The 24,765-nt window shown below is 36.1% G+C and overlaps 1 protein-coding gene across 3 annotated transcripts in view; it reads right to left on the reverse strand.

Moving 5' to 3' along the window:
- The window catches only part of LOC5572215 (high affinity cGMP-specific 3',5'-cyclic phosphodiesterase 9A), a 781,628-nt gene that overhangs the window by 737,638 nt on the left and 19,225 nt on the right, over nucleotides 1-24,765 (reverse strand). For all 3 annotated transcript variants that reach the window (XM_021853022.1, XM_021853027.1, XM_021853028.1), the window contains exon 2: nucleotides 4,888-5,139. The gene's annotated coding sequence lies outside the window, so the exon portion shown is untranslated. The remainder of the gene's footprint in view (nucleotides 1-4,887; nucleotides 5,140-24,765) is intronic.

The following is a 24,765-nucleotide window of genomic DNA, read 5'->3' on the forward strand; positions in this document are numbered from 1 at the left end:
GATAGACAACTATTAATGTATACAAACCAAGCTGTGTTTCAACAGAAACACCCAAAGTTTCAAAAGTTTCGGTTTTAAATTACGAAAAAAGCTGATGTTTTATACTATGAATGATGATTGCAACTCCTCCACATGCTCCATACAGTCGATCATTACGATAAACAAAAAAGTTTGGATCCAGGCTTCAAATTTTTTTCAGTAATAAATTAGAAAAGCTGTTAGATTTTAGAATTAAACAACTCGTCCTCTTTACCATTCGAAGAACGAGCATTCCAATTAGAAACATAAAATCATTTGGATCCATTAGTAAAACGTAATCCAATAACAAGTTTATTAGTAAATTTTACAACAACTTGGACTGCTTTAGCCATAGTAGTGCAGTAGCGTAGCTAGGGGGGTGCGGTGGGTGCGGTCCGCACCGGGCTCCGGGGCCCCGAAATCATTGTGAAAATTTCTCATAGCATTAGAAATTAAGTTTTTGACAAACTGAAATGTATCGGGGCAAGTAAAATCCGATTCAGACGGGCCCTAACTTGATAATGAATAGGGGCCCCTATAACATCTAGAGTAAGGTGGGGTAAAAGTTCGGCCTTAGTGGTATAATCAAAGTTTCCATGAAAACAATAGGATTTGAAAAAAAAAAACACCATACAGTGAACCTCCAACATATTGCCTATAATTTTGTTGAACAAAGTTGTGTCAAAATATTTACCCATTTTTAGTTATAACAGTTTCAAAATTGATTGTCTTAAACAAACAAGAGGCAAGAGTTCAAATCTAGTATGGGGCAAAAGTTCGCTGGCTAATACACAAAAAATCGTTACTTTGTACCAGCCGTAAACTTATGTTTGTCGAAAAATACAAAACTAAGTGTAAATGTAAAATTTAAAAAATAAAAAAATTTGCTGACAATTTCCGCACGGTCAGGCAAATTTGGCTAAATTTGAAGATATTATATGGATTTTGGGAAATTTGCAAATTGTTCCGTGAGTTTATACATGGGTCGAACTATTGCCCCGCTGATTCAAACTTTTGCCCCACTATGGGCCAAAAATTGTTTCCAAGCATTTGAGCTTGAGCTTGAGCTTGATTGGCCGCCCGTGGATGCTACTCCAGTATCGCCAGATCAGCTGCACTTACACAAGGAACCAACCGAATGACTGTTTGGGACTAACAGACACACCCTCAGTGTCTAAGTGCTGGTGATCTTCTATTTTTAGGCTATAATGGCGCCTGCCACGTCAGAATGCAGACCAATGTGGGGAAGGGGGAGGAAATGATGCTGCACTTATACTAGCCCACTGTAGACCGTGGAGTCCGACTGCATCTACGCCAGTTCATGCGGAAGTGTATGGATTGGGGGACAGGCATGGCAGAGAGGTTTGCTTTTGTGATTAGCAGACTGCCTATGTATCAGGCGAAAGGAAAGGCATGCGCGTGGAAGAATGGAAGCGTTAGGAAAACGGTTTCTTGTCCGTCTCTGGTTCTAGCGTTTGCTATGAACGAATAGTTTGAGTGTGATAGATTTAGAATGGAAGACAGAAGCAAGTGAGAGATATACAACTACAAAGTACGAGGAAAGGGACGGGCCTGGGATTGAACACATGACCTTCTGCTTATGAAGCAGAAGCGGTAGCCATCAGACCACCAACCCCGTCTAAATTATTTCCAAGCATTTATGCAAAAACTAATACACCTCAAAGCATCCTTATGATAGGCCTGGAAACACCATTACATAAAATATTGAAAAAAAAATTATCTTCGTTTGATTCCATGCAACGTAAGTTTGACCAAAAATTACAATATTCACTTCGAAAAACAAAAAAAGCCATGATTTTTCCAAATCTCAATCAATTTTTATGATATTTGAAGTGAAAGTCTCTTATTTGAATAGAATTCAAACCACCATGACATTTATAAGCTTTGTTTTGAATTGAGCTAGAAATCTTAAAAAGAAACTCTTACCCAACTCGAACTTTTGCCCCACTTTACTCTATCAATATAATGATAAAGGTAGTGTTTATTTCAACGCTATAGAACTGTTGCGGAAAGCGTTACGACCGTTGCAGCTGCGGGAGAAATTCTCCGCAGGGATGCTAGCAGGGACGGATCTGACAGTCGAGCTAGGTTCATTGGTATGGGTGAAGAAGATGACAGACGTCATTAATGGAATATTTGGAAAAAGTGAAATGTGATTAAATGCCAGGGAGTTTCTGATTAGAATGAGGCAGTTATTATTGAAATCTACGTCTAAAATAAAATAACAGTTCGAAACATGAGTTGATGAATATTGTGAGTTAACATGCAAATAATTTAACATACAATGAATTTACTTAAAATTATACATGCGAATCAAAATTTATAGGTTAGAGACAATAACAACTTACAACTATCTTTGGTGAATTAGCATAAATTTGATCCTAAAACAATTGATTACGAACATAAACAGTGAGTAGAACTTATTTCACAAACATATACTTATGACTAAGACGTTAATTTACGAAAACTAGGTCGACAGACTACACAAGACACTACTGGACGGCTACAAGGACGTTGAGGACGTAGACCGTACACAAGAGAGTCACAGAGTTGTGAGTAATTATAGGGTAAATGTATTGAATTTGAACAACATTATAATTAAATTTAACTTTTAGCTTTAGAGCCTTTTCCCCTACTGAATAAATGGATTTGCTACAAAAATCTGTGACCTGTTCCTTTTGCGTCCTGCGCCGCGCCAACACTTTTGAACAGCACATCGTGGTTTTGGATTCAAAAATGCATTGTTCTGTTAATCATTGAATATGAGAGGGCCCTTTGTAACTTGAGCCTGAGGAAGCCGGGAACAGGTTTGGCAATATTTTACTATGAACAATATCCTGAACCAAGTCGAAATGAATATTTGTACACAATATTTTACACATTCTTGAAAAGTACCAAAGCATATTTGGATAACGCGAACAAAGGTCTCTAAAGTCTCTTTTTTACTCAAAACATCTTATCTATCTAATGTCTCCTTTTTCTTTTTTGCATTGCAATGATTTTTATGTAAAGCTCCTGTGATTACTACATGACTTCTCCATAGGTTCGTTAATTTTTATCTTCAGGAATTTTTCTAGAGATTCATTCAGAGCTTTCGTCAGGTATACATACAAAGACTTCTCGAGGATTCTCCACATGAATTCTTATGGAGGTTTCTCTAGTAACTCTTCTAGAAATTTGTCTTTAAATTTCTTAAATGACTTCTTAAGATATGCTAAGAGGAATTCCTCACAAATGTGCTCCAGAAAACCCCAGAAGCACATAAACAACAGAATGACAACGAATATGCTTTCAGAAATTCTTGTTCTTTTGACGATTTCTCCAGGTATTGCACTGAGATATCTTAAAATATTCCTACAGAATTGAACAATAAAATAACAAAGGTTTATTCGACGATTTGTGTTATTCGTGTAAAAGTTATTTCGAAAAATCATACAAAAATGCCTCGAGAATCTCTCATGTATTTTTTTGGAAATGCGTTTTCAGAGTCAAATTTTTAATAATTACCTTACAGCTTATCCCAGAAATAGCTTCATAATTTCTTACAGGGATTGTTCCACAAAATCTTTAAGCATTTTTCCAACAATGTCACCAAAACTCCAATCGAGTATTCCTCATAAATATCTCTATATAGAAGGATTGCTTTCAAAGATTTCTTGAATTATTAATACTCATCCAAGACTTTCTCAAGAGTCCAGAAAAGATCAAGAAATCTTTGAAAGACTTCTCCATTGTAGTAATTTATGTTGTATTTCTTCAGTGATATCTTTACGATCTCGTTTAAATATTTTTTTTAGGTTTTTTCCCTCGAATAAAATCTGAAAAATTTCTTCAGCATCTTCATGGACAAATTCCAAGAGAAATTTTGTAACAATTCTTTGAAGACTCCTTTGGAATTTTTTTAAGGGAATCATTCAAAAAACAAATCCATGGGTATCATTGGAAAATGTTCTGGTTGAGTTTTTCAAGTGCCTCAAATGAAAATTGTGAAAGAACTCCTTGGGAAGTGAAGGAATCGTTCAATATACTGATGGCAATCATCAATTTCCACAGAAACTTTTAGAAAGACGCTTTGAGAGTTGTCTGGTTGAATTACTTGGGGAATTCTTATCGAAATGTGGTTTCTATTCAGTCTAATTTTGGTCTCATTTTTCAGGCATGAGGTTTCTAAAGTTCCTAGTTTAAGACACTTAGCCGATATCAGCCCTGAAGTAGTCGTATCGGTATATTACTCTTCATTGATTGACATTTGTGTAGATCCAATAATATCAAACCCAAATATTAATATAAATTCAAAGTATATTGTTGTTTCGATTAATTGACTACAAAATTGGCACACACCTCTATTTGGAAGGGCCCACAAATTTGACTCCGCACCGGGCCCCGAAAACCCTAGCTACGCCACTGTAGTAGTGGTTTTGAGCATTGCATCAATCATTCGATTCAATCCATTTTCTCTGATAATAACGATCTGGGGACCACCGTGCTACTGCTTACTTTTGCCCTACCCAGTAACGATGATAACACACATTAAACGACTTCAGTAGACTCGCGTCGACTTGATTTGCATCCAGCCGTGTCGTTGCTCGTGCAGAGTACCAGCAGAGGAAAGGGCTCACCCAGCATCTATCTAATCAATCTTGAAGCGTCCGACGACGACGACGACGATGCGGGTCTTCGAGTGACTCCGATCCGATGATTGGGCGGTCGGTCACTTTCATTCCACTAATAAACCTCTTGCGGCTGACGACGATGGGCGACACTTAGCTTCCCCATGCGTGTCGCTTAACCGCGTCTTGCCGCATCGTTTTAGTCTCGTTTCTAAAACCAATTTTAGTAGATACGTACCCGAGTGTAGTTAGTAGGTGCTCCCGTTTAGGAAGAGCAGTCGATTGCGTGCGCCAGTTGCTACTCGTTGCTGTGTTGCAATTGCCAATGTTTGATTGTTTGCAAATTCTGAACTGTTTGCAGTTCGCCGCGACTAATGTTTACGTTGACGGTTGAAAGCACGCTTCGGTTTCTAAACAAACGAATGCAGGTTCTCAGTGCTGCACTCTCGACACTTTTCCTTGGTGTTCCAGATTGATCTTGAGAGATGATCTGAAAGTTGAGAAATATGGAAGGGAGGTTAGCTAATGGTTTACTCAGAAAATGTTGGAACATTTTAGTCACATTGGTGACCGAACGCCACAAATACAATTCTCCATTTGGAACGCTAATAGGACTGCGTTCATGGAGGCTGGAATCATAAGAGATTTCAGCTAATTGGATCCAATCAACATGAGCACCCATCGTGTGTTTTCACTACTATGGAGTCATTTTGTAAATGATATTTGGCAAGGGTGACGAATGAACAGCTGGTAGATGTAGCGATATCATTCCTGTCAAATAAGGTACCAGGATGCATCGAAGCCAAACCACGAATTTTCGAGAGTACAAATCTAGAGATCCTGACAACCATCCGCGCTGATGAAATTTGATCGACTGACCAGTGTATTAAATTTTTAGCACAAACGGTTGTTTGAAATTAAATAAGCTCCGGCTTCAATGCATCTTCAATTCATTCTTCACCTTAAAAGATCTGCGAATCTTCCCGAATGGGTGCTAATACCGAAGGTGGGTAAACCAGGTGACCCGTCAGCGTATAGACCTATATCTGTCTACAAACACGACGGGCAAAATGCTGGAGAGGTTGATATTCAACAGGCTAGTACCGTATACGGAAGGTGTGGATGGCATGACTAATAACTAGTTTGGACTCTGGAAAGGAAAATCTACACTGGACGCTATCCGATCGATCGTTCGGAAAGCTGAGGTGGCAATCGAGCATAAGAGGACCGGCATCCATTATTACGCGGTTGTCACTCTGGATGTGAATAATGCTTTGAACATGGAATGAACCTCTTCCGACGGGTGTCAAACTTGTTAGCTTTGCCGGTGACATCACCCTAGTGGTCTATGGCGAATAGTTGAAGGGAGTAGAGTTGACCACAGTGCACTCCATCTCCTTTGTTGAAGAAGATTGCATGAGGGCTAGAAAACTGAGACCAGTCGATCATAAGACTGAGGTAGTGGTGGTCTACAACACTAAGTCTGAACAAAGGGCGCTTGTCTCGGTAGGTGATTACACCATAGAGTCTAAGCGATCCCTTAAGTATCTTGGGTAATCGATGGCAAGCTCGCTTCACTAGCCACATTCAATAAGCCTGTAAAAAGTGTATTCATTCTTTGGAACTAATCTTGCCAAAGCGGCAGGAAAGTACGTATAGAATCATTCACTTGAGAGTAACAAGCGTGTACCGAATGATTATCAAGGAAGATGTTCAATGCTTCAACCAAAGTGGTATCAGAGGAGTCCGCAACGCGTGTAAAAGATAACGCTTAAGTAGAGGTTGGCAGCAGGAATGGGATAACTTGACCTAAAATAGATTAAACCATCGGCTACCAATAAAACTGCGGAACACGTTTTTGTCTCAAGCACCAAAATACCACTTTTTACTAAATAAGGGGTTGCTGAATTAATTGCCGTTTTCAAAAATATCAGAGCACGTCTAGTTTTTGAGATATTGACTGTTGAAAATGCTAAAATGTTTCGATTAATTTGCCACAGAATTCAAACTTCTTGTTTATAACAATTATAATAATAATTTCGATGTTCAAAAATAATAATTTCGATGTTCAAAAATTATTTTTTTATGGTTTCTAGAAATATTGTATTTTGCCGTATAAGAGAAACGAAGAATTAGGTATGGAGACTGCAAGCATGTAGGAAAAATCGATTTAATCTGATTTTTTTTTCGTGAATTTTCAACCAATTTATATCTGAAATGAAAGTTAAAGTCATATATTGCATGCTTGGTGGATTAGATCACAAAAAAGTTTGATAAATCATACCTTCTGAGAACGGCATCAAATACAGCAATCCGAAATCTACAAGAGACACATAACACAGCGTAACAAAAATGACATTTTTGCGTGTCTCAAGGATCAAATTATGTGTCTCTAGTAGATTTGGGGTTGCTTAATCTGGTGCCATTCTCAGAAATGTTCCAGCACGTCACAATTTTTAGCTACAGCTCGCCAAAGTTGTATAAAACACTGGTTTTATTAATGTTTACATGAAATTTAAAGTACAATTTATCAAACTTTTTTATAATCTAATCCACCAAACATGCAAAATAGAACTTGAACTTTCATTTCAGACATAATTTGATTGAAATTGCGCGATTAAATTTCGATTAAACCGATTTTTTCAACATGCTTGCAGTCTCCATACAAAATTCTTCGTTTCTTCTATATGGCAAAATACAACAATTCTCTAAACCATCAAAAAATAACTTTTCCACGTCGAAAGTATTACAAGCTTTGAAGATAAGTATTGTTATACATATAAAGTTTGAATTCTGTGGCAAATTAAGCCAATATATTACCTTACAAGCTGGCTAACTTGCATGCAAGTTGGTTGAAATAGTCATTTTTTGCATTTTCAACAGTCAATATCTCAAAAACTAGACGTGCTACGATATTTCTGAAAACGGTAATGGATTCAGCAACCCTTAATTAAGTGAATAGCGATATTTTGATGCTGGAGACAAAAACGTGTTCCGCAGTGTAATTTGATCCTTGAGACACGCAAAAATGACAGTTTTGTTACGCTGTGTAATGTGTCAAATCGGTACGAAACAAACAAACCCCCGCCTATCCACCCAACATCAAGCAGCCGGCGACACCGTGAAGGTTAAGCTGCCTCTGCTGGTAGTGAAAAACCTGCAACTGGAACAGCTAACCAGCAAGACCTCCGCGTCTCCGCGAAATTCAAGCTCACCAGGATCGGCACCAAGGTGATGGTGCACACGAAGCTGGAATACGACAGGGTGTGTTCCAACTTCCTTAGCCGAGTGGTTAAAGTCCGCGGCTACAAAGCAAAGCCATGCTGAAGGTGTCTGGGTTCGATTCCCGGTCGGTCCAGGAACTTTTCGTAATGGAAATTTCCTTGACTTCCTTGGGCATAGAGTATAATCGTACCTGCCACACGATATACGAATGCGAAAATGACAACTTCGGCAAAGGAAGCTCTCAGTTAATAACTGTGGAAGTGCTCGGCTCTGTCCCAGTGAGGACGTAATGCCAATAAGAAGAAGAAGTCTTCCCACGGTGTGCCAGAAACCGTTATTAACAGAAAAAAATGTCCAAACTAGCATTCGAAAGATATCGTATTCAAGCATCTTCTCCGTGAATTTGAAAATATTCTAACGAGGGAATCGAAAGTTATAGTGATTTGAAAGTTTTGAGCTATTTTGGAAGGGAAATTCACATGCTTATAAATATTTCCCAACGGTGCATCATTATTAACTTGTAAACCAGCCAATTTATCACCAGCTTTGCATTAAGCATTCAAAACATGTTATATCCAAGCAGCTTCTCTGTAAATTTGAAATCATTTCGTCAAGAAAATCTGAAGTTACAGTGATTTGTATTTTTATGATTATTTCTGTGAAGTTGAAGTTAGAGCTGATTTATATGCCTTTGTTATGAAAGTGTACGTAAGTTGCAAATTAAAATGTCCATAGGACTGACCATCGGCGTTCAAAAAATATAGTAGTCAATTATCTTCGGAGTTAGTTTGAGATTATTTTATCAAAAAACAACATAACTAGCGTACTTTGAAGTTTCGAAGTCATCAAGATTTTTTTTTTCAATCGTCTGAAATAGTATTCGCAACACGCATTTAATAATTTCGACACATATTAACTTAACAGATTTGCATTCAACTTTTATCTTACATTGAAGAAATGCAGTGTCCGTTAAATCATAAGCAAATGGGTTCGTTTTTGTGAATTTTGTTTCATTTCTGCGCGCCAAATAAGCATATTGGCGAACCTGAACAATTCGAAAGTGGCACCATGTTGCTCAGTCGAGGTTGGATTATCAACTAGTGAGATCGTTTTATGATAGTGTTTTAAATAAGTTAAACATGATGGTTCACATTTTGTTCATGACAGCGAAGGGGATACGTTTATATATGTGTTTGTTCAATTAATAGTTAGTAGGAGTTTATTGTAGAAATTAATTTTGTTTCATGTTTTGCCAGATATGTAAATGCAACAAGCCTTATATTTTGTTTAGTTCCTAGAATTATTGGATACTATAAGCGTCGACTTTTCCTTTAGATACTGATAGATTAATTTTTGGATTGATGCTACATGATTTGCATCATGCGAAATCTTTGAATAGTTCGTCATCAAAGGTATCGATTATACATTGATTCAGTCATGTTTTGTGCATATAAAAGGATTACTATTTATGTTATTTTATTCATTATGTTGATGACTTCATTATGTTTTAAGAGAGGTATAACAGGGTATAATCAGTGAAAATGATGTGATGATCCCTAGGACTATTAAGCGTTTTGTTTACCAAGACGAATCTGTAATATAACCACTTCCAATTTTCCAAACTCCCATTGACTTGTCGTGGAAGTGCAGAGGATTCCAACGGCTTCCTCAAAGATAGTATCACGTAAATACTTATTCTATAACTCCAATTGACATGTATTCGGACGCAGCAGGACGCGGTATTGCTTAGTACAAGGAATGAGAATTCCATTACTTACACACTGAGAGTGCTGCGACTAATCCTTAGTAACATCCGTTGGTTCCTTGTGCATGTATAGTTGCTCTTGTAATAACGGAGAAGCAACAGTAGGCGGTCAATCACGCTATTAAATCACATTGATCAACATATTGGTAAGAATTTGTTGCAATTAGTAGTGGTAAAAACATTGAACATGGTAATTTAATACTCAAAATTTACTTTATTATAGGTCCAAAACTTCAAAGTACTTTAGTAGTGTTGTCTCTAGATAAAGTATTCTCAGACTAGCTGCGAAGAGGCTTGAATAATCAACTTTTGAATGCCGAGTGTCAGTCATGTGGACATTTTTATTTGTAAATTCTGTGTACTAATATAAAAAAAAGCCATAAAAACTCTAATTTAGACTTCATAGAAATAATGGTATATATACAAATCACTGTAACTTCAGATTTTCTCGACGTTTACAGGGAAGATGCTTGGATATCACATGTTTTGAATGCTTAATGCAAAGTTGATGGTTACTTGGCTTGTTTACACCGTTGATGCACCGTTGAGGAACATTTATAAGCATGTGAATATCCCATGCAAAATAGCTTAAAACCTTCAAATCACTATAACTTTCGATTCTCCCGTTAGAATATTTTCAAATTCACGGAGAAGATGCTTGAATACTATATCTTTCGAATGGTAGGTGCCGAATTCATGGACATTTTTTTCTGTTAATAACGGTTTCTGGCACACCGTGAATTCCAACACGACATCCCTGGCGACAAACCCTTCAAGGCCGTCTTCCGGGCCATTTCCCGCAGGTGCGTCCCACCTGGCCGCGCGGCGTCCCCACCCCCTGCCGATGTGTATCAACCATCCGGTGAGGCCACGGATGAATCCCTACCAGGGTGTCTACTCATTTACAGAAATGAAATTCCCTGAGATTTCCAGGTTTTCCAGGTCAAAAAAATCAAGGTTGTATAAATTTTTCAAAATGCATAAATGATTAACGAATAGTTCATTTCATTAATATTTTTCATTTTACAAAATTTTTATTTTCAGTTTGTTCTAAACGTATAAACAGCATCAGAAAAACAAAATTGAAATTCGGTGATTTTTTTTTATTTCCACAAAAACAATTATTTTTATCAAAATTTTGCGTTTCTATCCCATTTCCCTTGAAATAGGATTTTGAATTATGGACATCAGCGATACATCCACAAAATTTCTCTAGAGTGCGTTTTGTTTTTTTTTTTTTTAGATTTTGTCTTGAACAATGCAGAACCGACATGAACGAGAAAGAATACAAAACAGACATGAATCATGAATATGAAAAGATACCCAACATGAAACCACGTCATGAGATTTTGGTTCCTCATTTGAACGGACAGTCATCTAAGAATGATTTTAAGACTTTTTTGGAGTCCCTTGAGGTTACGACAAGTTATCCTGCTTGTTTTACTGTGGATTTCATCCACATCTCACTCCAACAATCTCCCGAGTTTTTTTTTTTTTTGTGGTTTTTCAAGAATTTTCTAAGAAACTCTTCCAAGAAGTTAGTTTTGGATAACTTCAAGAACTCAATCTGCAGCTTATCTGGGGATAACCATAGAAACTACTTCGGAGATTCCATCAGGAATCCCTACTAAGACCGAGGAGAAATTTTCAAAGGAAGTCTCAGGTTCTCAAGAAATATATCCATTGATTTCCCTAGGAATAGAGCATCTTCAAAATTCATACAGTAATTCCTGTTATTTTTTTATTCCCCAAAGAAAAAAAAATCTAGTCTGTCTTGCAGAAATTTCACTAGGGAAATGTCAAGGGTTTGATTCAGATTTGTTTGGCAGAAATTTTGAGAAAAATTCCGCGTGTAATTTCTAAAGAAAATTTTGGTTTGTGTTCTAAGTATGCCTTGATGATTTTTTACGAGTATCTCCGAAAATACTACTGTATTCTTAATAAAATTATTCTTAGGATTTTTTGATGCGAAACCTTGAATGAAGTTATGAAGAATCCATGGATATTAGAAATATTATTTGAAAAAATGTTTGAACCACAGCAATAATAGTTTGTTGAAATGCTGAGAGAAAGTTCTGGAGGAAATCAATGAGGAATTCCAAGTCAAATTTTTCAAGGGATTCTTGGAAAAATTCATAAAATATTTCATCGAATAATGTAAGTAATCGTGGCTGAATGTTTTATAGAATACATATGAAAAATGAAAAAATCGGCGTTATCGAAACTATGGAAAAAACCTTTGTGGAAGAACTTCATTAGGATATGTGATAAATCTCATAGAAGTAAGAACTGAAAAAATCGCTGAATGAATCAGTGAAAAAACATTTGGAAGAAATCCTGGGATAATCACTGTAATTTGTTTTCAGAGTGATCTATGTGAAAATTACTGGAGGTAATAATGTTGCAAAGCTCTACGATTTTCTTGACAAAATTTTTGAAGGAATTCATTTGAGCATCCCTTGAAAATTTGCTGATAGCATCCCTCGAGAAGTTTATAAAGATGTTCCAGAAATAATCACTAGAATACCTGAAGCATTCCTGGAAATTTCCTTCAGAACTTGTGGAATAGTCGAAAAACATTTTTGTGAACAAATTTAGATTGTTTTCAAATAAGTTTCATATGCTCATGAACGACACCCAACTGTAAATGAGAACTGTACTTGCCTTTCCCAACTTTGTAATCTTAAGTTAGGATTAGAGTTAGGTAAGAAGTTAAGATAAGGACGCTATTATCTACACATGTTTTTTTGTCGGATGAATAAAAATCGTTAAAAAAAATTGAGAACTGAACATATCTAGTAGCTTCTTGACAGCGGCGCAGCCGAAAAATTTTATGATTGAAAAGATTTTCTGTCACAGAAAAGATATATTCTACCTTCTATCACTTTTTCAACAAAATTTCCCTGATTATGGCCGAAATTCCCTGAGAATTCCAGGTTTTTCCAGGTTGAAAAAAATTCCCTGATAATTCCAGGTTTTCCAGGTTTTTCCAGGTAGTAGACAGTGTCTACTAGACACCCTGCCTACTATCCGACGTGGAGCTGGTCATGCTGGTCCCCGAGGTGCTCATCATCAAACGATCCTGCAAGACTCGGTCAGAGCAGCTGCGTGCTGTAGTCTCCATTATCAGCAAATATGGGGACTAAGCCGCTGACCATCGCCACATGAAACGCTTGCTCTGTAAGGGCAAAAATCATCGAGCTTGCTGATTTCGTTACCCACTCTATCATCGAGCTATAGGCCTATCAGCCTGCACTCAGCGCTGAGCAAACTCTTTAAAAAGCTCGTCCTCAACCGCCTCGTCAAGTTTGTCGATTAACGGAACATTCTCCTGTCGGAACAATTCAGGTCCAGGAAGGGGCATTACATAACTCACCAGCTCGTGAGGGTGATGAACATTATCAGAAGTAACAAAGCTGTATCCAAGCCCACTGCCATGGCCTTGTTGGACGTCGAGAAGGCGTTTGACAATTTACGGCATGACGGGCTTAAGCTTTGTTACTTCAATTTTACACCTCACCTGATCAAAATTATCCGAACCTACCTTCAACAGAGGTCGTTCAGGGTATCGTTGAATGACTATTTGTCTAACGCCTTCCCAATACCAGCAGGAGTACCGCAAGGTAGCCTGCTTGATCCGTTGCTGTAAGGCTCCCCCAAATCTACGCGACTTTTTACGGCAACAGCGACAGTAATCGTCGCGATTTCGTTGTTGTGTCGCTGCAAGCACTCTTCTATGGAACCATCTTGACTGACACGACGCGAATCGTTGTGAAATTGCGTCGCTGTGGCTTAGACGCGCTCATCAAACAATGCATGCAGCGAAACATCAGCAAAATCGCGACGATTTGTTATCGCTGTCGCCGCAAAAAGTCGCTTAGATCTGGGGGAGCCTTTACAGCATTTACACATCCGACATTTCTCCCCTTGGCGATGACTGTGTGTTCTTTCTGTTCACAGATGACACCGCAATAGCCGTCAAAGGGAAGATGCTTACCGAAATCACCAACAAACTGCAACGATGCCTTGACGCTATGTTGAATATGCTTCCACCTGGAAGATCAAAATCAATGCTTCCAAAACCCAGGCGGTAATGTTCCTTCATCGGCAGTCTTACAGACTGTAACCCTCACCAAACTGCACTGTGATCATGAATGGCACAAGGGTCGAGTGGTCCTCAGCGGTACTGTGCCTTGGATTGCTGTCCGACGACAAACTACTGTTCCGCTCGCATGTCGATAAAATTCTGACTAAATGTTCCGCCCTAACCAGAAGCCTGTATCCGCTCATTTGCCGTAGATCTTGCCTCTCGAGGGTCAATAAACTGGCGGTCTACAAGCTAATAATATCCCCTGCATGAGGAGGCAAGTTGTTCCTCAATCTGTCTCAAAATTAGAAATATTAGAGACAAATTTGTACATAAATGTAGTTTATCTGAACATGCTTTAATAAGCACTTTGTATATAGTAGATTAGGTTAGGTTTAAGGTGTATATAGTAGTTTTAAGTCTATTGTTCCAAATTCACCAATCCCACATTTGTGGTAAACATTTATATTATATCGCTTGCCTTTTTTTATTTTTTAAACACAACAAATAAAGATGAAAAGGTCCCCCTAAATCACTTGAAATGAACAATTATGTAAATTAAAGTAAAACATGCAATAAAGATTATTTAAAGTAAAAAAAAGTACACCTGCCAGAAATTTGAGAGGGTTCGTCTCGGAAGCAGTGTGTCGATAGAAGGGAATACGATCAAGGTGGTCGACAAGTTCTTCTACCTTCGATCCTTGCTGACAACAGATGATAACGTTAGCCATGAAATACGGAGGCACATCATCAGTGGATATGGGCTCCACAAAAATCTGCGGTCAAAAAAGATTCATATGATTAAGAATACATGCGAAACATTAACGTTTGCTTTAAACTCAATTTAAGTCTGGCTTTTTAATATTTATCTCATATTACCGATATGCTGCCATAATTAATGCTGGCAAGATAAGACAAAAAGGAATTGTATTATTTTTAGGATGATTTTCAATTTTGACGGTGTATGCATTTACATACATAGATAAAACTCAATTATTTAATCTTTAGCAAAACTCGTGCAGATTAAGTTTTTAGCATAAGTTTTTCTGGTCACAAACTCATGCTTACCTAAATTCAGCATCCCCGGATACAAAGTTATTTTCATCTCTCATTAATTCTAAATCTAAATCTAAATTAGCAATAAAAAGACAATAAAAAGACAGCTTCTTCATATCCTACAAATCGCTCCCACAACTCCTCACTGAGATATCTTGCTCCAAATGCTCTTTAAGAGCCATTTCGCGAGAACCGCAACCCCCTTTCCAAGAGAAGTTGTATTGATGTTCTTCGATCAGGCTGAAATTTTCAGGGATTGTTCTTTTATATAAAAGATGATGTTGTGCAAAATATTAGATTTTTATATTAGGGGGATGTGGGACAAAATGACCCCCAATGATTTCATGTCACTAAACATGCAAAATCACAAAAACTGATATAACTATAGTAAAAATGTACGGATTATGTTGAAATTTGGCATGAATACTCTACGTTATATAAACTTTGAGATTGGCATGGTATATGAATTTTAAAAGTACTTCAAATCGAGAAAAATGAGTTTTTCATAAAAAATTTAGTGATTTTCAAATCGATTTTTTTCTTACCAACCGAACTAGGTCAAAAAACTAAATATGACGTTTTGTAGGGTAACTCATGGGCTTTAATGACACCTCAAAATCCAAATATGCCGTTTCAAAAATTTTCGAAATTTTTTTTTTTTTGGGTTAGTGTTTAAACTTGAGCCATTTTGCGAGTACCGCAACCGCCTTGTCTAGAGAGGTTGTATTGATGTTCTCCGATCGAGCTGAAATTTACAGGAGTTGTTTTCCTATATAAAAGAAGATATTTCGCAAAATTTCAGATTTTTATATTAGGGAGAAGTGGTACAAAATAACCACTAATGATTTAATATATAAAAAAAAATACAAAATTAATAAAACTGCTATAATAGCGATAGTAGGGGCCCAGATAACCGTAGCGGTAAACGTGCAGCTATTCAGCAAGACCAAGCTGAGGGTCGTGGGTTCGAATCCCACTGGTCGAGGATCTTTTCGGGTTGGAATTTCTCTCGACATCCCAGGGCATAGAGTATCTTCGTACTTGCCACACGATATACGAATGCAAAAATGGCAACTTTGGCATAGAAAGCTCTCAGTTAATAACTGTGGAAGTGCTCATAAGAACACTAAGCTGAGAAGCAGGTTTTGTCCTAGTTGGGACGTAACGCCAGAAAGAAGAAGAAGAATAGCGATAGTAAAAAAGCACGAATTTGTATGAAATTTGGCATGTTTACTTTACGTTATATGAATGATCATTTTGGATAGAAAAAATGTTTCAAATCGAGAAAAACCTGTTATTTTGTAAAATTAGTTTTATTTTTCAAATCGACTTATTTTTGGTCAACCGAACTAGGTTGAAGTTTTGTAGGACAACTCAAGGGCTTTCATCCGCGGTGTACCGTGGTAAATCAAAATCCGGGGGGTGCGATTGGGTTTGATTAGGAGGGTCACATGTATGTGTGTATGATGGTATGTTTGCTAGAGATCAATTTGTAAATAATTGAGTTTAGCTTAGTTTAGACTGACTGCATATATGGCTGCTATGAGACACTGTACTGTTTATATCTTGAATGGAATTTTGACTTTTACTAGCCTTGATGTTTGCAAATTTCTCGAAAGAGTAAAAGAGAGACGAAGATTGTTAAATATTGCATATTTCCACGAATTGTGTGTTTTTTTACAAAAAAAACATATTTTTCAGTACAATCCGTTTAAATGGTACAGTAGTTTTTGTGGTTTTGTGTGTTTTCCGACATAAAAATATTGGGGGTCACCCATTTTTCCCTTATAAAAAGTGTAGTGCTGCCAAATGGGTTTCTTTTTGAATAGTGATCAACACATATTGTGTAAGCAATGTTTGTGATTTAGTTGTTTGGACAGACATGTTGGTGGTTTAAACTGCAATCATCACTGATTGGTTCAATGAACGACGCACAGTATTGTTCTTATTACATATTACTCATCTTTTGATGATGTTAAAAGAAAGTTTTATTTGAAAATTGTGTACTTACGGCATCGAAACATACAATTCCAATACAATTTCCGGATTCAAAAACATTGGGCTCCAATTCCGGACAGCCTATTTTTACTATTTTAAACTATATTTACAGCAATTTTTTCAATGTGGTGTCACTAAACTTTTAAACTATAACTTTGTGTATTATTATGTTACAATCACTACTGCTGCGACGATTGCCTCCATCTAAGCGCCCCTCGAACGCATATATACCATCCATGCGAATGAGTGGGGGAATGAGAATTGAAAAAAATACCTTCTCATTGTTGATTAATCGATGTGAATGCAAAATCGTTTATCAAGTGAATTATAATTTATATATTATTACTATATGCTTATTAAAACTGAATAATTACAGATAGCGACCTGAATTACCCTATATTAAATTTAAAAATTTGAATTTGTTTGCCTAGTAAGAGACCAAATGTAAGTAATAAAAATATGCTATACGATTATCTCTAACCAATAAATTTATACCTTTGAGCTGATCTCATCGGGGACATTGATGAGTTTGTTGAACAGACCTCCGAAAGGCCAATACGTCGTAATAACTACAAAAACAGCTATTTTTTCATTCAATATAGTTGTATAAATGTTTTCAATTTAGCATTTTATTGGTAAACTAGTGGTCCCGGCAAACTTCGTCTTGCCATCAAGTAGACTGTTGCAAAATGTCAATTAATCCCCCATACAAAATGACACCTGAGTCTTCTCCCGTTTTCCCGATTATTCTGGAGACTTTCCCAAACTTTTTCCTTGCACGAACACGTCGCATCCCTTGTCGAGTGCAACAGTGAAAAACTTACCTCAATCGGTTGATCCGTTCTCAAGTTATTTCGTGACATACAAACACCACTCCATTTTTATTACTATTATCAGAGTGTCCGGATATTGGTCCCGTCCGAATTTTGATTCACTACGGTACACCGCAAATGAAAGCTCCTGAGTTTCCCTGCCAAACTTCATATTTAGTTGTTTGACCTAGTTCGGTTGACAAAAATATAAGTCGATTTGAAAAAAAAAACTAATTTTATTTAAAACAAAAAAAAAACAGATTTTTTTATCAATTTGAAAAATTTTTCTAATCCAAATACCATGTTCATTTTGAAGTTCATATAACGTTAATTAAACATCGCTAATATATCACTTTAATTGATTTTGTATGTTTTTATATATTAAATCATTAGTGGTTATTTTGTACCACTTCTCCCTAATATAAAAATCTGAAATTTTGCGGAATATCTTCTTTTATATAGGAAAACAACTCCTGTAAATTTCAGCTCGATCGGAGAACATCAATACAACCTCTCTAGACAAGGCGGTTGCGGTACTCGCAAAATGGGTCAAGTTCAAACACTAACCCGAAAAAAAAATTTTTTTTCGAAAATTTTTGAAACGGCATATTTGGATTACATCTCAAATGAAAGCCCATGAGTTACCCTACAAAACGTCATATTTAGTTTTTTGACCTAGTTCGGTTGGTAAGAAAAAAATCTATTTGAAAATCACTAAATTTTTTATGAAAAACTCATTTTTTTCGATTTGAAGTACTTTTAAAATTCATATACCATGCCAATCTCAAAGTTTATATAACGTAGAGTAATCATGCCAAATTTCAACATAATCCGTGCAGTTTTACTATAGTTATATCAGTTTTTGTGATTTTGCATGTTTAGTGACATGAAATCATTGGGGGTCATTTTGTCCCACATCCCCCTAATATAAAAATCTAATATTTTGCAAAACATCATCTTTTATATAGTAGAACAATCCCTGAAAATTTCAGCCTGATCGAAGAACATCAATACAAGAAGGGGTTGCGGCTCTCGCGAACTGGCTCTTAATGTCGTTTTCGTTTTTCAACCTGGTTTAGTGTTAACCTGACTCCAGAATAAAAAAAAACGTTTTCAGGTTCATTTGTCAAACGGCGTGTTGGTGCGCGTGCCATCACGTGGTGCTATTTTCTTGTCAAGCATTGTTCAACCTGTGTTTTCCACTTTTGTCCGCGCTAACAAAAAAATACTACGAGTAAACTTTATAATTTTTCGTGTATCCGTTTTGAAAACCAATCGCAGATTGTGCAAATCTCCCAACAATAATTTCAGTTGTTGCTTTTTTCAGGCGGAAATTTCGTCGGAACTAGAATGAAAATGATTCTTTACTCAAATTGTATAAATGCATATACATATCGTAATCCGGGGGCACATTGACCACATCGCAATCCGAAGAGACGTTTCATAACTTTTTGTTATGCCATTCTTTGGAATCCAAATCTAATCGACTCTTCATAACTCGATATCCAAGAGACCATCGAGTTATAGACTATACGGACACCAAAAATTACAAAATCAAAGAAACAAATAACTGTATTTTTGCAATTCCGTGGCAAATCAATCAACTTTTCATTGAGAAGTTTATCAACATAACGGCCTACTTTTCCTACCGAAACAAACAGCGCTGAAAAGTGCTACTTTTCAGCACTCTTTTCGGTGCTGAAAAGTAACACTTTTCAGTACTGTTTTTGTTAGGCGTCAACCGAATAACCCATTCTCTTCATGTCATATGTGTGTGAGTCGAGACGAGTCATTCTCACCTCGATTGACGTGAGACGACTAATCTGATGGGAGCGAGTCGTCACCTCACCGACTCGTCTAGCCTTTCATGGCGCACAGAATAAGCACAATTGCATCTGATTCTTGGGTTTATTCTACGACTGGCGTGTGGTGAGAATTGTCGGTGTCGACTCGAGTGAAGTGACTTTCCATTTTGTCTACACGGCGCGTCACTTCACTCGAGTCTATATCCGTTGTGCGATCCGGTTTCGACACAGGCTTACGATTTTGATGTGGGATCGGATCGTCATGCATTTATAGTCAGCTACTGTATGTGCTATCTTACTTGTTCTTTCCTCAAATAGGGAATATAGAACTGCATGATACCGATGAGAGCGAGAAAATTGGTGCCTCGGCGAGCCTCGTTGGATAAATGTACAATTCGTGCTGAAAAAATCATCATTTTGCAACTTGTTGCATAAATAACTATTTCAATACATTCATGATCACTTCGATAAAAAGGCCAAATTATTTTGTTGATAGTACTTGAAAAAACTATTATTTGAATTTTTTTTTCGTAAAATCACGTTGTTTTTACTGATAATAAATAATTTTATTTGTTAATTTGTTTGAACTTTAATTACAACTATTAAGTATTTATTCACTCCCAAACAAGAATTAAGCTATCAGTACATTATGGCAAATACTTGGCTCGGATTGGTACAGAGCCAAACAAAAATGGCCATCGCAATAATTTGGTCAGTGTTGAAACCAATGTTTGTGTAATGATCTATGCCTAGCCAAATATTTGCACATTCGGCAAAACGTATACTGATAGCTTTTAGTATTTTAAAATAGATATCGCGTTATGGAGAAATGTACCTCTAACGTGACATCGACTGGTGGAGATATCGAGTTATGGAAATATCGGCTTATGGAGAGCAAGATGTATGGAAATTTGAAGGGTTATAGAATATCGAGTTGTACAGAGTCGACTGTAGTTCAAAATAATGATTAAATGTCAATAAAGTAGAAAACATTAAATGTCTGTGATACCAATGAAACATTAAACATCCTTGTAAGAAAATGCTTTTTGGTACCGATCTGATCAAATTCATGCCAGTGATTAATTTGACCCCGGATTACGGTACTACCACTTCATCCGTGCAGTTCTCCACCACGTCGTTCACAAAATTGCCCACATGTTTTCGATTTTTTTTCCACTGATCCACTTTGGGGCCGTCCATAAATGACGTAGCATTTTTTCGCTGATTTTTTACACCCCCCCCCCTCCCCCCTCGTAGCATTTCGTCACAAATGCTGATACTCCGCCCCACCCCTGGAAAATACGTAGCATATCGAGCATTCCCCCCCCCCTATATTTTTTTATTTGTTTTCCTTAGCGACTGGGTTAAAACAAAATATTGGGTTTGAGAAGTTCAATACAAAGTTTGATATTAATTACTGACTAAAATGAAAAGATAACCTATTCTAGGGCGGTTCAAAATTTAAAAATGTTTGAAAATCCAATCTCCCATAAAGGAGCATATGAGAGATTGGATTTTCATATAAATTATATTAATATTGCTGTTCTTACCATAAAAAACAAGTTTACTATAAAAAATTTGAAAAAAAAAAATTGATTGGATTGATGAAGCTCGTTACTGTGGAGTTAGGGTCCAAAATATTTTATAATATATTGAACACAAATTTCGTTATATTAGAGGATTGTTTTTTTTTTCTTAAATTATCAGTTGTTAGAAAATAGATTTCAATGAAGATGATCAAGAAAATATATAAATTTGAAATGAATCATCGTTAATATTATCCAATTTCAAATCATTTTAGCAAACAGTGGCCAGATACATAAAAGATTACAGTTGAAATATTTGGAATGTTTATAAAATTTTAGCGATTATTATACAAATACAATAATCTCTATTAATATTTCAGTTGATTTTCATTATCATAAAATTTAATGATAGGGCGATTTTGCCACTCGAATCTATTATCCTCATCAATATTCAGGCTATTCCATCAAGAGCATTGATATACCAAAACAAATGATGAGTTGATTGGGTGGAGATCCCCTGCAACATTGAAGGCATAATTCACGGAATAAATATCTTGCTTAAAATGTAATATTTGCCAAGAAGAGCATATTTTATTTTCTTGAAGAAAAAAAAAACCCCAACAGAAAATATGGATAAAACTAAAACGGCTGACTTTATGTCATGTTAACAAATGGCAAAAAAATGTACTCCATGTAGTTAGAGCATTGATTTTTAATCAATTCATTAAACTTTTTTTTATCTTTATTAACGAGATTTTTAGCCCTGGACTAGTTCATCTCGGGACCAACGGCTTTACTTCCCTTCCGAAGGAAGTTGTCACTATAACTATTACGTCATAAGTGACTATCTCGGGGATGGGATTCGATCCCAGGTCCTCGGTGTGAGAGACGTGTGTTCTAACCCCTACACCAGGTCCGTCCCATTTCATTAAACATATTTTGTTTATTTATAAATGTATTAATTTGGACACGAATATAATATAATATTCACATAATTATTTAAAGCTTCAAAACATCTGTTTGATTGCATTTATCAAGAAAATCTAAAGTTTCATAGATATTTTTTCAATCTTGTCATATGAATGTTTTGAATAACCCAAGTTTATAAGTTAAAAAAAAGAAGTTTCATAAAAAATAATTGTATGCAATTTTTTTTCAGCGCCTTTTTTTTACGGATTTGATTAAAAATGCTACGTCTACTTGCTAGGACCCCTCCCTCCCCCTCGTCACACTTCGTCACACCCCTTTCCTAACTGATAAAAACAAATCTTTGAAATCCGGGTCAGAATCAGATCCAGATTCTGATTCTCATAATTTGACCACAGAAACAGCGAGCGTAACCTTAAGTGCAATTACTATGCTATTCATATATGATATTAAATATCTCTTCAATAGCAAAACATACAATCATACCAAAATTTGTCATTGGTATGTTATACTTGAAAGTCATGTAATAACTAATCAAAAACAAAATATACTATCATGGTAAAATTTGTTATTTGTGCAAAGATACAAAAAAAAACATTAAATATCTAAAGAACAACAAACATCCGCATCATAATAAAATATGTCATTATTTTGATGTTCGAAAACTTTATTTAAATAATTCATGACATAACCCGGGTAGAGGTGAATAACAAAATAATGGTACAATAAGAAGAAATTTTGCAATCATATCTAGTTTAACCATTATTATGTTATTAATATATGACATAAATATCTCATCAATAGCAAAACATACAATCATAGCAAAATTTGTCATTGGTATGTTATACTTGAAAGTCATGTAATAACTAATCAATAACAAAATATACTATCATGGTAAAATTTGTTATTTGAGCAAAAAAACTAAAAAACATTAAATATCTAAAGAATAGCACACATCGCCATCACAGTAAAATATGTCATTATTTTAATATTTGAAAACTTTATTGAAATAATTCATGAGAACAAACAAACATCAAATTTTGCCATAATAGCTTATTTTACAATTCGTATGATATTTATTGAAGATTTAAAAAGCATATGTTTTTTGCAGGAAAGCAAAAAGTTTATTTTTTTAATCATGCTCAATTTAGATATTAAAGTCAAAGAACTAAAATTACCATTATTTTGATCTACTCGTGGATAGCTTATATAGTTATTATTTTGTTATCAATATCACAATAATAACGTATTTTGTTATTTACTGTTGCCTATATTTTTACTATTATTTTGTTATTACAATGGCAAAATATGATATTATTTAGTTTTTATGCCATATAAACTTAGTTATTATTTTTGTTATTGTAACTCTTATTTCAAACAAACAAAGAACAAATTTTACTATTCAAACATTATTTTTTCAATGGTAAATGTTATTATTCTTTTGCAATTCTCCTCTACCCGGGATGTTGCATTTTGAATGGTTATTTTTGTTGGTTTGTACTGAAAACTGTTGTTGTTGTTACAATCTTGACAATTCATATGAAGTTGTATTGGTGAACCCAGTCATGAAACCGTGATTTATCACAGTGCGAGCTATCGGTTTTGAGGTTGGAACTAGTGCAAAACTAGGTCTAACCTGAGCGAATAAAAAAATGTTTTAACAGCAGTTAGGTTGGAACTAGTGCGAACCTAGGATGGAACTGAACAAAAACGAATTCGACATAATAAGTCTAATTGATTGTTGCCCCTCTTGCCTAAGTTCGCCTGGATATTGGATTTTTGAGAAAGTTGAGACCCTCAAAATGTATGAAAAACATAGTTACCATCTTTAAAATAGGGTCTTGAACCTTAAAACATGTTTCACTACACTCGTCATGATCAGAAGCAATGAAATATTCGTTATCCATTTAGATGTTTTCTTAGATGAATGAAATGAAATAGTTTAGGAAAATACTGTCAATTGAAGTGTTATAGAAAGCTACTCGATACAAAACACAGCAAAGCATGTTATACGATGAAATAAATCTTGATCTTGAAATCTGAATTTCAGCCTCACTATAGGTTAATTATTACGCGTCTGATTCATTCTTATTTGTGACAATGCAGGGTAAAAACACCAAGTTTTGTCCTAACACTAGTTTTTTATCCTTACATAGAGGTTTTCTGCTTTCGCAGCTGGTTGCCTCTTTCCATTAATATGATTTGGGGCATCTTCGTACTTCTTCTTGGCATTACGTGCTCAATGGGACAGAGCCTGCTTCTCAGCTTAGTGTTCAATGAGCACTTCCACAGTTATTAACTAAGAGCTTTTTTTGCCAAAGTTCCCCCATTTTTGCATTCATATATCGTGTGGCAGATACGATGATACTTTATGCCCAGGAAAGTCAAGGAAATTTACATTACAAAAAGATCCTGAACTGACCGGAAATCCAACCCAGACACCTTCAGCATGGCTTTGTTTTATAGCCGCGGACTCTAACCACTAGGCTAAGGAAGACCACAAAGTAAGGCATCTTCGTTATGATGGTCGAAAAAGTGGTACAGAATTTTGTTGCCAAAAAACAAGTACTTTTCCTCTACTGTTCAAAGTTTCCAATGCAAAAAATATATCAAAAATGTCCATTCAATCTCAACCTAAATCAAAACACTTCAAATCACACTTCTAAGCCAGAAGGAAACCCAGAGATCGAAATATTTCAAATCAGATAAAATCTCCCTTTCAATCGCGAAACGTCAACCGTTGCAACCGCTTTCGCTCATGGTGAGGGTTGCTAGTACGCCTAGCCTTGAACGTCTCAATCTTGCTCTGATTTTCCATCTTTGATGTCGCCCCAAGTTCAACCCCAAAGGTTCAGCAGGCAAACACAAACGCGGGCGCTTTCCGCTTTCGTCCCATCCACACCGGCGCCGGATGG

This window comes from Aedes aegypti, chromosome 3 (assembly GCF_002204515.2).
Source record: "Aedes aegypti strain LVP_AGWG chromosome 3, AaegL5.0 Primary Assembly, whole genome shotgun sequence".
NCBI classification, from domain to species: domain Eukaryota; kingdom Metazoa; phylum Arthropoda; class Insecta; order Diptera; family Culicidae; genus Aedes; species Aedes aegypti.